This window comes from Cynoglossus semilaevis, chromosome 7, assembly GCF_000523025.1.
Source record: "Cynoglossus semilaevis isolate Cse_v1.0 chromosome 7, Cse_v1.0, whole genome shotgun sequence".
Lineage (NCBI taxonomy): Eukaryota > Metazoa > Chordata > Actinopteri > Pleuronectiformes > Cynoglossidae > Cynoglossus > Cynoglossus semilaevis.
This window is the reverse complement of record NC_024313.1, coordinates 1,336,917-1,351,328: the sequence shown is the minus strand read 5'-3', so window position 1 is coordinate 1,351,328 and position 14,412 is coordinate 1,336,917. Positions and strand designations below refer to the sequence as shown.

The following is a 14,412-nucleotide window of genomic DNA, read 5'->3' as shown; positions in this document are numbered from 1 at the left end:
CCCAGGTGTACACTGAAAACAAACCCACAACAGTTCAATTGTGCTTTAATTAAAATGAGTTGCATAACACTTTACTATTACTGTGTTTTTAAAGACTATTTTGCCATGTTTCTCTATTTACAGCTAACATTTAGCTTTATTTGGAATTTTAATAATATATTTTTTTTAAATATAGGAACAGAGATCCCTTGACTAATTGAAATATTGACTGTTCCTCATTTCTTCAGTTTTGCTTTTCTAAAAACATTTTTCGACTCTATGACATTATAACACATGCCTGTGTTTCTTCTCTACTGGCCCAACTTTTTCAACACTATCACACTTGTCATCGGTGCTGTCAGATGTTGTGTTGGTTTGCAGTTTTCAGTCTGATTTCTACTATTTGATAGATTTATCAGGAGAGTGTTTTATCAGGTTTTCACTTCACAGTCATCTATTGTGAGTGGCAGGAAAGCATGTTACATAACATGTTAGTAATGTTGATGTGGGTCAGTATTGACCATATAAACATTACCTGCCTAATATCATTGGAATTGTTATTCTTAATGAATAGCGCATATACATTTGCAGCTTGAGAAATGACGTCACCTCTTTGCACAGTGTTATCTTTGCCTTTCAGTCCTGATAAAAAAAAACAAAAAACCTCATGTCACTCATGTCACATGTATAGTTTATTAACTACATTCTTAGTTTTTTGTTTTCTTTCCTGGCCTTATCTCCAACACCCCCGCCCCCAAAAAATATAAATCACAAACATAAATACTGTACTACATGTTTACATTAACTCCACATACATATATATATATACACATATGGAACTGTGGTCTCATAATTTCATCTCCCACGGTTCCTACTCTGTGTGCATGCATGTCTGTCCTCTCGAAAACCCTCTTTTCCAGGCTGCTTCCTGTTCAGTTCCAGGGGTGTGTTCCATATCCTTCCTAGGCTGCCACAATCTTGGTCAGGCTTCCTCCATGTATCCCAGCATTGTGAAACCCACTGTGTTAGACTGTACAGTGTATCTGCAGTGCATCTGCGTACGCTTAAAATGTGCATGTTCAGGTGGTGAACGTGTTGTGTTGGGACAAGTTGTGTCCATGTCACATTTTTTTAAGCCGTGTTTTAATGTGATAAGGTACGATGTGATACGGTACTGGACACCTATGAGGTCAGAGACTGATAAGACACGGTGTTATTTTCCCACAGCCGTGATGACAGCATTTGTGAAAATCGACTCACAAAACAGCCTGTGTCTCTTGTCACATTGATTTTTTTATCTTTTTATTTTTTAGGTGCTCAGTCACTGTTCACCAACCTGATTCCCTCCTGAACAGACTTTGTCCTACGTCATAGATACCAGCCAACAGATTATGAGTTGCTGGCCAAGACAAACAAAAAGAGAAAACAAGGCAAAACCAACAAACACGGAGAAAACTGTTGGCTCATGTTGATTTGATTAGCACTTCTCTATCACTGAAGAAATTCCAATTTTCTTGCAACACTGTTGACTGGTTCTGCATAATTGACTGGTTGTTGTTTTGACCCCTAAAATCTTTTTTTATTACCCAGTTTTATTGGGTTTTATTGGGTTTTATTTGGCTTATTTTATGACCAACAAAGTCTCAAAGTTTCTTTGCATTTAGTAAAAGTACTAAAATGTGGGACTGGACTTAAGTTTGACTCAAATAATACCTTTTTTTAAAAAATCCTAAAACATTTGTAGCAGCAATATCTCCTGGGCATATGATTCCTCTTTGGACAAATAAAGTGATCTTGAACCTCTATCCACCTGCCATTCATGGTCCATAGGTCTGTGGAAAAATGTAAGGATTAATTTATGCATAAAGGCCAATCACACCTGTGTGTCTCAAAAAGCAGAATAATGTACAAGAAGAAACCATAAAGCTTGTCACCTTTGGTGGTACAGTTTCAGTGGATGGATCGTGGCTGTAGATTACTAGACTCAGGATTAGATTTTGAAAGCTCTGGTCAGTGTTATTTTGTGTTGGCCATGTGTAAGCTTCTCTGGTGTCTGAGATCATGGGAATGTTTCCATGTGTCTGTGTTGGTACCATAGAAACCACATCTGATAGTAGGACCTGTACCCAATCTTGGGGTAGAGTCCTCTTCTGGCCTCTTGTAAAGCACTTTGAGAGATGGACACATCTCTAACTTTCCAGTTCAGACAACCATGCTTTTTAAAGTTGGATGAAAACTTCTACACACTGCAGCTAACCGGGTGCTTATTTTAGGTTTCACTGTCAAAGATCATGGTTTGTCTCAAAATGGAAAACTTTAAATTCCAGACAGAGGCAGAATAAAACGGGAAGAGAACTGAAACATGTCGACAAGCAGACGGTGCAAGAGCAAACAGTGGACTGAAAAAGACACATCATGTGCTTTATGAGATGTGGAAAAGCGCCTGCAAATATTTTTAGGCACACTTTAAAACATAAGTATTCAGTTTTTGGTGTCAGCCAGGTCCAGACGGTGTCTTTTGGACAGATGAAGTCATGATGAGTGTTTTGGAGACAGTTGCCCTTCTCAAATATCACACAGCTGATTGTATCATTTTTCATAAACAGAGACCTCTTTCACAAGACCTTCGTCCCTAAATGTCCTCAACAACGCTTGTATCTTTTCAAAATAGGATGCAACACTCTGTATGAAAATGTTCCCCAAAGGAAAGCTCTCTTTTTGGCTTTTTGGAGAAAACATTATTTGTCTTCAGATGGAAAACCACTTTTCAAGAAGCTGTTGTTTTTCAGTGCGTTCATAAAAAAAAGTACCGCATGGAAAACATATTTGCCTCCTCCCTCATTTCAATGTGTTTTCATGGCTTCTTTAAAACTTTTTCTGCATTTTTTTATGTTGATAGTCCCTATTAGAAAGTTTAATGAAAGACAACTTTTATTTTTCAAATGTTTTTATTCCAACTTAAATCAGATTTAAACAGAACTGAAAGTATTTTTCTTTCTCCAGAATTATGTATTTAAGGAAGTACACAAAAACACTCATTTCTACACTCTCATTTCCACACATCCCTTGGGTAGTTTCTTCCCTACAGTAGTGTCTGAAAAAGCCAGAATATGTGTTCGTATCAAGGACAGTTTGATAAAGGCGGCTGGCAATTATTTATGTGTTAACTCACAGATATGGAAAGTGTGATACGACAAAGAGGCCTTGATATTGACCAGAAAACTGAGAGTGCACTGACCCCACAGAGTGGAAATGAAGTAACTGTTTATAAAAGTGCGTCTCTGGTGATATGTGCGGACTAGGGGGTCAGATTTAACTGGGTTACCTTCGTGGCAGGGGGCCGTGGAGCCGTAAAGAGTGGGGGCCCCTGTGTTTCGTGTGTGTTGCCAGGGTTCTGCAGGCAGACCCCCAGTATGGGGAACAGCAGTGAAAGGACTTGGCTCGGAGCACTCTGTTTTCTTTATTTGTGTGTGTGTTTTTCATGGTGCTGGTGAATTTGCTGGGGTTTGAGCTGTAGCATCTGTTGCTTTGAGGGGGCCTGCTATTTCTCAAACTGAAGTCTGTCGGGAGCCCGAAGGGGAAAACATAGCTTACTATATCGAACACCACTTCCCTCCCCATTATTTTTCTCTCTTTTTTATCCCAGCACTCTGTTGCTATGTTCTCTCAATCTGAATACATGTTTTTCAGGGCTCTATCCCTGTGATGGGAGTAACCAGAAGGGGGAAATGAAGGATACTAAAAGAGAGATGAATGTGAGGGAGGGGAGTAGAAAGATAGGATGTGGCTCACTGTACTTTCTACGACTCCCTACAGGGACGTAGTTAAAATTTGGCAGCCAATGTTGTTTTTAAAGACTTGGCTGAAATGGTGGAGTACTGACTTGCAGATGGGCCCCTGGCTTTTCAAGAATCCACTAGTGTGTTCTTAGAAAGGTCCTGTGTCATAGTTAAACAGGCGTTTACGTTTAGTCCAAGGCAAGTTAAAGAGATAGAAAACTCTAATGGGCATGTGTCGATTTAAAAGGCCACCAAAAGCTCATTTGTACATTTGTGTTCTAATGATGTTTTGAACAATTTAGTTTTTTGTTGTCAGGAATACAATATTTATAGTCTAGATCTGTTTTCACTTCATTTATTTTAACAGTTTAACAAAAACATTTGCTGAGGAAACATTGCTGGAAGACAGGACAGTAGGTAACACACCTACAGTATGAGGTGGATTATAGAGTGAACTTTTCACCCTTTACAGTGTATTCAAATTTAAAGTTTGCATCTTTTGTTTTTAATCAAATAAGTCATATAAATAAATGACTGGAACCTTTGATGAAAAGGTTCACACCTACTCAAAAACATGTGCTGACCCCGCGACCCCGTACTTAGTAAGGGCTTTTCACCACCATCAGCTGTGCACTGGTTTTCCCTCATGAGTACTACAGTATAGGAGCTGTTTAATAAACATTTAAAGATGGACCTTGGTGCTGAATATGCTTATGTTTGTTGGCAATTTACTATAGCTTACGCCTCACCAAGTCACTTTTTTTGTTGAGAATTATTTTTCCAACATTGTGAGTTGAAAAGGCAAAAACAGTGTAACTAATGATCCACCTGCTTATCTGCCCATTGGTGCTTCTCCTTTGCTCTTGTTGTCATACTTTTTCCTGTGACATATATATAACTTTCTTTGCCCATGCTTTTCTTTAACCTCTGCGGTCGCACGCTCCCTCCTTCTCCACGGCTCTTCCTTCTCTCATACCTCCAGTGTGATGTAACTCCTTCAAACAAACATGTTTACTTGAAGGAGACGCGTTCCACCGTGTGCACAGAAGATCTATTCATACAAAGTTGTTTTCCGAAGTTCACACTTTTTTCATGTAAAGGCACAAATGGCTCACATGTCTCTCCCCCATCTACCACATTGTTGATAAATCCTATAATTATGTAAATCAAGCCCTGTCATGGATTTTCTTGCCCTGCCACATATCTCCTGACAAGCGACAGGAAATGAAGAACAGGAGAAATACCAGGCTGTTTTTTTTAACTTATGTTAACAGAGGAAAATAATATAAAAAGTTATTTGAAGGAGACGCATACGCAAGCTCAGAGCTCTTCTTCTGCACAGAGACACACACAAAACCATTACACTAAAAGTTATTTGAAGGAGACGCATACGCAAACCATTACACTACGGCAGCAACTGGTAAACAGGAAGTTAAATCTCTCCTAATGTTTTTTTATTCACTTTCTTTCATCTCACATTCACTTACCTTTTTTAAATTGGTTGTTGAAAGGTTTCCGTAATGTGTGGGAGAAATAGGTTTTCTGTAAAAATATTGTTTTAGCTATTAAATGACGGGCTACCTGCTCTGACAGGAATGCTGAGGTCCCAGATATTTTAAGGCAACGTGTAGCTGTACCACTAGATGTTGCTAAATTACACACGGTGTATCTTTAAACATTAGTGAAAGCTGAATCGTCCGCGACAGTGCAGTTCACCTCATACAAGGTTGGCAAACTTTCCATTTCTGTGCCGTGACTCTGTGCAGATTCTCTGATAATCAGTGTCCAGCTCATTTGCTTTATGGGTTATTGAGTCATTCCCATGTACTTGGTGAAAGGTGTTCACTGCGAGGCAGAGGGCACTCACACGTCCTAACCCTGCATCCTCTCCTCCCCCTTCGCTTGAACTGGTGTTAGTGGAAGGGAAGATGACCATCTGCCGTCCCAGTTGCCCAGTGACTGGACAACAGCCTTCTACTGTGGTACAGTTCCACTGTCCATTGTCTGCTTTAGAGTGTGTGCTTGTGTGTACGTGTCTGTGTGTTGTTTCTTGCCTGTGTGTCTGGTTGCTTTTAAACAGTGAACGTCCCTTTGTGAGCAAGTTTGCGTGTCTGCCTGAAGGAGAGCCAACTATTGTATGAAGCCTTCCTGCTAAAAGTAACCTGACCAGGCAGACTCTGCCTTACAGGCGGGTTGGTGAAGGGTCAGGGATTCATAGGCACCAAGCCAAACCTTGGCTCTGATGCATCAAGAGAATAGGTTTCCTCTCCAGACATCGTAGCAAACAAACACAGACGTTGATACAAACGAGAGTTAGGATCAAACAGTGGTCACGCTTGAGCTGGTGAAACCACAAATAGAACTTGGTCATGTTGAAATCATCATTTTTATTCAAAGTTATTTTTGCCATAATTTTGAAGTACAACCAGTCATGGCTGCCAGTCATCTTAGTAACAAGTTAATGTACTAATGGTCAGATATAACTAAGACTACATTCACACTGCCAGCACAAAGTACAATTTTTCATATTATGCACTATGTTAGTTTTTTTCAGATTTTATAGATTTCAGAATCAGAAGGTGACCTGGGTTTGATCCCCCCAAAAAAAGGGAATTCAGCAACAAAACCTAGAGTCTGAACATAGCTCAGTCTGCTAACACAGTCCTGCACACTGGAGTAGCTGACTACTTTTAGTATTGCCTTGACAGTTTAGTTTAATTATTAATATAAGTAATTCATCTTTCAAGGAATGACTTTTTGTGTGCAGGAGTCATCTTTTCCTCTAGTCATTTACTTGTCAGCACTGTTTTCACACGACATGTGGAGTCTCCGCAGGACTTCAACCGACAGACAGACTGACAGACGGCGTTCCAGGTCAGCACACACTGTGTAGACCAGCACAGGTTGTCATCTTTACCGTTCATATTTCATCATATCACAATACTGAGAGATATACTGCGGCTAACCACACGCTTTGTCCTCGACAAGATAAATACACGGGGTGGTAATGAAATCCAATCTGCTCTGCGATGATAGACAAATCCACACACTCAGCAAATGCATCCCTAGGAGTCTCACCCTCTGTGCTGAGTTCATTTTTTAGAGCGAGAGTCTTTTTTTTTTAAATTTCTGTCCTTCTCAATTGTCCAGAGTCTGATCCAGTCCTAGTGAAGTCCTACATTTCTGGCAGGAGAACACCAGCAATCTGTTTGCTCTGCCCTTGTGACGCTGAACTTTTTAGGAACGAAAAATGAGCCTCAGGCAAAGCAAGGTTTTTTTTTTATCCCCTTCTTAGCTCTAGGAATTTTAAACACATCTAGTAACAGTTTATTCACTGGTGTTTAAAAAGCAGTGCACATACCAGACACTCATTTATGGGTGTCAACATTTATGAGGTGCCCTTTGAATTTTGAGCTAAACAAGCATTTGGAATTAGGTGATTATTCCTTTTTATAGACCTTTAATCCTGAAGTGGGCTGTTACTGCATTCTGATTCAGTACAGTGGACTGTAAATAATATAATAAAGAGGATCTACAGGTTGATAAATGCTACAGAGAAAGAAAGAAAGTCAGCGTCACAGTTAGGCCCTGAAACTTTGGATTCCTTGCTGTGCGTGTACGTATTTGTGTGTGAGCATGTTTGTGTGAGAACCCTGATGAAAATCTGAATTAGCCGAGTACTGCACTGTGGCCACCCTAATCCCATAATGGGCTGACTCTCCACTGAAGCTGTACAAATATTCTTGCACTTGATGAAAACTGTGACAGTGGGGCTGCTGCTGCTAATGCTGTCAGTATATGCTCTGCCTTACAGTCTGTGTGTGTGTCAGTTATGTGCAATGTGTGTGTGTGTGTGTCTCCCCAGGTGAGTGGGCACAAATAGATTATCTAGTGTACAGAGTCATCGATTTTTCCCACTGAACAGGAAGTAGCTGGTTATTGATTCTCAGGGAGAGTGATGTCACTCCAGACGGAGCACAGTGTTTACTTATCCATGATAAGGGACAAGGTGCTTTCTCTTTGCGCACTGGCCAAATAATCCTCTCTCTCTCTCTCTCTCTCTCTCTCTGTCTCTCTTGCCAACCTTCTGTTGTCTCTCATCCCTCATCACCGTCTTTTCATTCATTGTTAATGCCCTCTTTAACCCCAGCATCCATTATCTGTGATATAATCACAGATGAGAGATGTCCTAATTATTTTTTGTAGAACTGCTACTTCATGCAGTGTATTTGACATTAATAAATTAAATTTGACTCTTGTTTGGTGTGGATATTTCTAGATGTATCATTTGATGATGTAGGTGCAGCACTGAACCTCTGCAGCATTTTTTTCTTACAGGTGGTTTAAAGTCCTCGTCTTTAATCACCAGCCCTTTGTCTTCTTATCACCTTACATAGATGCATTCACACCCCTCCCTACATGATTGAATCACTCAAGCCACAGTGTCAGATGAACTTACATAATGAAGCCACATTCTACAGCTGCATATCAACATAATAGCATCATTCATTTTTATCAAACTTGACACCGGCAGGAACTCTGCCAGACCTCCTGCTGCTCAGGGTACAATGCTGTCTACCTATCCAGGTTATGTAACAGTCTCCCGCATACAAGAGGTGTGTAATGAATCATTTATATATAGATACACCTATACAAATATATTTAAGGACAGTGAAGTGATCAGAAACATATCAGTTTTTATATATATAAAGGCACCCTTTTTACTTTGTATTTATCTAGACTAAGGGACTAATTCTTCCTGCAACTTTTTGGATAGAAATAATAATTTGTCAATTAAGTCTCTTCAGGATTATTGTAGTATTTATATTAGGTTAAAGAATGATATCATAGTTTTCTTTTGGTTTGTTCTTTTCTCTGCCACAGAGGCTTGTAATTGATTAACCACAGAGCAAATATGTCCAACACTACCTGTGGCACAAGATACACATGCAAACACATACACACACACACACTTCAGATGGGGTTATGAGGTCCACGAAGAGCTGGGTCATAAAAAAGAATTAGCACACAAAGCTAGTAAACTCAGTACATTTAGTGAACACGAATGTAGTCATATTTTATATCCTTCTATGGCCCTAACACACACACACTCACACATATATATATGTATGTATAACTGATATACACCAATTACCCAGCAGGGCATGAACTGCCATAACACGATTATAGCCATAATATGATAAGATCAGGATATTTTCCAAATGTCTGCTGCTGCTTTAGGAGACACAGACTCCTGATTTCCTACCTGTGTTGCCCTGGTGGCCTTATTTAACACTTATTTCAGCCAGGATCAGCAAAATAAAATGATCCGATAGAGGACTTGGACCGAGGTAATCCAGTTTCAACCTAATCAAACTGTCACTTCATAAACAATTAAACATTAATGTGGCTGCTACTGCAAAGTTGCACCTAAATGAGATCCTGCTGGTCATTTTGTTCTACCATTCAGTGTAGCTGCTCATCAGCTATTAATGAAGCAACAAGACACGCCACACTGGTTCTGAGTGCAACATTTAGGCCCTATCACTTCCTGCCCCCTTTAAGTGCAGCAGTATCACATCCCTCCTTGAACCATTTTAATCCAAACACATCCTGTAGGTTTCACTGATAGAAAGAACAGATAGTGGCAACGGAGAAGGGCAGAACCAAAAGTGGACACCAGGAAAATAAGGGAAATATAAATGAATGAAAATGTATAAAGAATTAAATTGATAGGTTGTATTGATAATGGAATTAGAAATGCTTTATTAACTTTGATCAAGTAATTGAGTATGTGGATTGGTGGAAGAGGAGCAACCAGCACAGGTTTTTGCAGGTCACAAGCAAAACATGGAAAAGCAGTTTTCTGTGAACAGGTAGTAAAGTTGTTTGTCTAACTCAGCTTTTCGGGTAATATTTTATCGTGGTTTATAGTTTATAGTTATGTCTGAAAATGAGGAGTGTTGCCTGTTCTGAAAGGCTTGTTTGTTTTTCATCTTGGTAGTCGTGGTGGTAAATCATTGGGTTTCTGTGGCCTTGCAGAAACAGGTGAAAGGCTGACTCCTTTGTTTAATCTTTGCTGTGTTATAGAAACATGAGGGGGCAATCAACACACTCTGACTAGGTTCCCACCCTGATGAGACATTTTTTTGCTCAGTCAGCAGAAGCCAAGGTTTTGTATGTGAAAGAGCAAGGAAGAGGGGAATGAACAGCTGTTCATGCCAAAAGGCATTGAGCAGCACCAGAGCAGAGGATCTGTTTTGATTGTTGGGTGTACTGGGTCCATGTTGTTTGTCCATTTTATTCAGGGGAACATGACAGATGAGCTTGCTCTAGATTTCCCTGTCCCTGCAAAATTGGATGAAACATTTTGCAAACGCCATAGTTTTGGCATGTGAACTCTCGGCAGCGCCTTTGGACTCACCTTACGGTGCTGTCTCCTGTGTTGCCAGTTTGCAGTGAGCCAAAGCACAGCTGAGACTGTTGTTGTAGAAACACAGTAACTGAAGAGGAGGTGAAAGGGGACAGGTGAAGTAAAACTGAAGATTTTCCATGAATTTCTGACAATTGTGTCACTCCAGGCTAAAGATAGCAGCGCAGGGTTTGGCATTTTCTGTTTTTCTATGGGATATCTTCTCCCGCGGCCTGTATTGTGACAGCTGCCCTCTCACTGTTAGAATAACATCCCCGGGAACTTGCTCTTCCTCACGTGATCACAGGGGCTGCAGGCCAACGCCTTTCCCCCTTTGATTGTCATCCCCCAAAAAATTATTCAAGCAGTGCAAGTTAACGCCTTCCATTATAAGAGATGGTTTCTTCTGGTCCTTGATACTGCCTCTCCCTCGATCTGTAGGCCTCTTGGTCTCCTTTTCATGTTTTCCTTAAGTTCCTCTGCATTTCATAGAATTCAGGGAACATTTCCATTCTCTGCTTTCAGGAAACTCAGAGCTCAGTGAGAGCTCTCCATTGTTATAGCTTGCCAGAATACACAGAGATGAAAAGATGAGGCAACTGGAAGAAAATAAGAAAAAAAGAGGCCAACAGTTACCAAGAGAAGGACAAAAGTCAACTGCTTTTTAATTTGTCCAGTGATTTCACAAAAATCTTGGCATCACTTTTAACTAAGCACAGGATGTTGACAATTCTGTAGGATTAAAGACAATCTGGCAGGTTGTGACCTGCTAGGTAGGTAAGGGTTAACCCTCTGGTGGGCTCAGCTAAATGCTCAGTGACAGAAGAACAGACTCTAACCTAGACCTGTGTGTGAAGAGTTGGTTGGGGGATATCCCCTGAGTCTGCAGATTTATTTTTGTTACACTTTCTGCTGCATTCTTAAAACTAAACTCTCCATCTCTGCATCTGTAAACTGACTGACTTGATTCTTCAGTGATAAATCTTTTTTCCACAGCATACAAAGTAAAGGCTGTTTACATGGAAAAAGTTGTGTGGTTGTTTTTCACAGATGAGAGCCGCTGTTGTGAGCCTCTGGGTGAAGTTGAACCACGTGCTTTTTCTGTTTGCTGTAAAGTTGGGAGACATTTGTTTTGACACTCTTTGTCAGACAAAGTTGAGCAGACAGAAATTACAACTTGAGCAAGGCATCCAGTGAAATAAATTGCTTTCTCTGAAACCCACCAAGTTAGATTGTTTGGTTAACTTCATACCTCCAACTTTTTTCTTGTTTTTCTTTTCCTTTTTTTTCTTTCTGTGAAACAAGAGAGGCAGAAAGAGAGGGCAAAGAAGATTGGTTCCTCTAACTGTTTTTCTGCCCTGTGATTGGTGGAAGTCTGTTGCTAGGCTTGTGTCAGTGAAGGAGAGTTTTCTGCTTCCTCTACGCCGTGCCCTGATAGGTCAGGTTTGAACTGGTCTGGTGGACTTGTGCCACTTGTTGAACATCCCCACACTTTCTGTGGTTCTGTCATGTCTTGGTGCATGAAATAACACAGCAGCCGCAACACATGTGCAGAGCTTTCGCCTGCCATGGCTTCCTCTCAGTTTGTTTTTTATCTTATTAACTGTTACTGACCTCTTTTATTGGCTTAGGGGTGTTTTTCTTATATTGTTCCACACCCATAGGAGAAAATATACTGCTTTTCAAAAAGGTATCCGCTGTTGTTTGTATACTGCAGTATCTGTTTGGTATCATGGAACATAAAATGACTCTTGGCAAAATTGTTTTTTCTCTGTCGTTTCTGACTTTATTGCTATAATTTTAGTCTGAATCACACTGAGCTACAAGCCAGGAAAAAGGCATCTGCATTTTGAACCTTCCTGGAGCTGAGACGGTGACTTGGTGACAAAGTATTACATGTTTTTTTGGTTAAACAATGCAAACAAGTGTTATTCCAACCCAAATATATCTTCACTGTTGTCCCCTTTATTATAGTGACGACTATACTTTTAAGATCCAGGAGAGGGTTTGATTGTGTTCAAATGTAGGAGACCTTAAGTTGATTGGAGACAAAAAATGAGTTGTGGCAATCCCCGTAGGTAGACGCAAGACTGTTGGTTTTAAAACGTAGTGTTTTTTCAGGGACACCTGCAGCACCTATTCAAGTCACAGAATGTTTGAGTGTTCTTGAAACTTTACAGCTGTGGTTTCCAAGCTAAGGCTGAGGACTCCTATAAAGGCTTTTAGGACACAGTAACAGAAGGGCAACTGAACATAAATAGGTTTTTGTGGTTTTTGTGTTAGAAGTAACTCACCGTCTCAAAAATACTCATGCAAGTCATGGTTAAAAGTAGCTTTAAAACACGGAGTTTTAACTTTTACGTGTAAGCTGCCATGAGCATTATACTGTGTGCAGTAAAGAGCAAAGTCAAATTGTTGAGTGTTCCTTCAGCAAAGCTCTGTTCTGGGCCTAGTTAGTCTTAACTATGTAATAACCGTTACGTAGATACCCTAACAAAATACAGGCCAGTGCAAAGGCACACTAAAGGTAACATGCATGATACCTGATTGGGCACTGCCAAGGCTGTGGCACAAAGTCGCAGTGAGCGATGGCATTAGTCAATGCCATCGCTCACTGACAATAGCCTTGACCCTCCGAGCCTAAGCGATTTTACGTGAAAAGGTTTGGTGTGTCGTAATCCCTAAAGCTGACTAGCCACTTCTGCAGCGTTGCTGAGCCATGGGGATCCTGGCAGCCCAATGGAGTGCTGACCCCAGTCATGGGAACTTGTTTATCACTGCCCCACATCCTAGTCTGTGGCATCAGCAGAAGGCCTTATGTAGGGGTTGTGTGGGGATGGTGGGGTAGGAGGATGTGGGTGTGGAGGTTGATTGGTTGGAGGCAACATCCTGCTGAGCATCACTATATCAGGCGATCATTATTGAGGAGTTAAAGACAGTTGCCAAATTTTTGTTTTGGATGAATCATGTCAATCATCTGTTGTCTATCTCTTGGTTTCCAGAACCTAAAAACAGAGGAGTGTGCTTACAGTGTTCTGGTGTATTTTTAACATCTGTTTATCAGAGCCATTTACCACATCTCACCTCTCCTCACATCTAAGCCATCAGCGGCTTCTGTTTATTTAATACATTTCAAGGGATTGTCCCATTTCGTAGCTAATATTCTAAGCTTGCCATCTTGCCAGAAAATACATTTGGAACAGAGCGTACAATGATCCAGGTAAACATGTTTATGATGTAGCTTTTGAAGCCATCCTTTGGCCTAATCCAAGCTAGCTAGTTATCTTCTTGTCAATTCCTAATCCTTTTGTTATTTAAATTACTAATTTTATTAGAGTTTTAAATTACTGTTGTTTTTTGAGTATCTTGCAGAAATTTTTGGGCAGTAAGGATAAAATTAATCAGAAATGGGACTGTGGTTTGCCTGGGTTTCATTCTAATTGCCATCATCAGACTCACACTGATTAATGAATGCACTGATTGTTTTTTGTTGTTTTCAAAGCTGTTTTGCTCCTTTTATGCACTAAAACCACTCTTTGTGGAATTTATGCTTGTGAAATATGCTATTTTGACATCTCACAAAGAAGCACGATACACAGATACATGTGTGGACACACGCTGGCCAATATGTTGATGCTTTTGTAGTGTGGTTTATGACTGAGTAAATATTGTAGCAAAACACATGTGCTTTCAAATAAAAACATTTTTGTTTATCAAACAAGTAAACCTTGAATAAAGGTTCTTATAATAAAAGGAATATTTAAAAAAGAAATAATTTAAAATGCACATTAGATTGTTCACTGTAAATCTCGTCTGAAATAATTCCAAGTAATTATTGACTTTCTAACCACAGCATCGTGATAAAACAGGTATTTACTGTTCCAGTGCCTGTTCTTGTCCCTGTCAAAGCAGGGACAAACAAAGCCATAAGATCTGCTTTCCTTATCTCTGTTTCCTCTTGGCTTTTAAAGCACTCCTCCAGCGCCAGCTGATTGGTGGAGGAATGCCATTATCTGCGGCCTCATAGGCTGTGGTGCAAAACCACTAACTGAAGAGCTGTTGTTGTTGCAGCAGGTCCTACAGCAATCCATCTCATGCACAGAGGACCCATACCTTCTGTCTACCCCTTGCCAAGGAGGGGGGGGGGGTGATCTGGGGTGGAGGGCGTGCAGCTGCATGCTGGAGCTGGGTTCTGGCTGGCTTTGTTGCTGCTTTCAAGGAAAGCACTGATGGACATGTTGA

At 40.4% G+C, this 14,412-nt stretch overlaps 1 protein-coding gene across 1 annotated transcript in view; it reads left to right on the top strand.

The window, feature by feature from the left end:
• Nucleotides 1-14,412, top strand: part of sesn1 (sestrin 1) — a 42,070-nt gene that overhangs the window by 19,606 nt on the left and 8,052 nt on the right. The gene's annotated exons all lie outside the window — the stretch shown is intronic.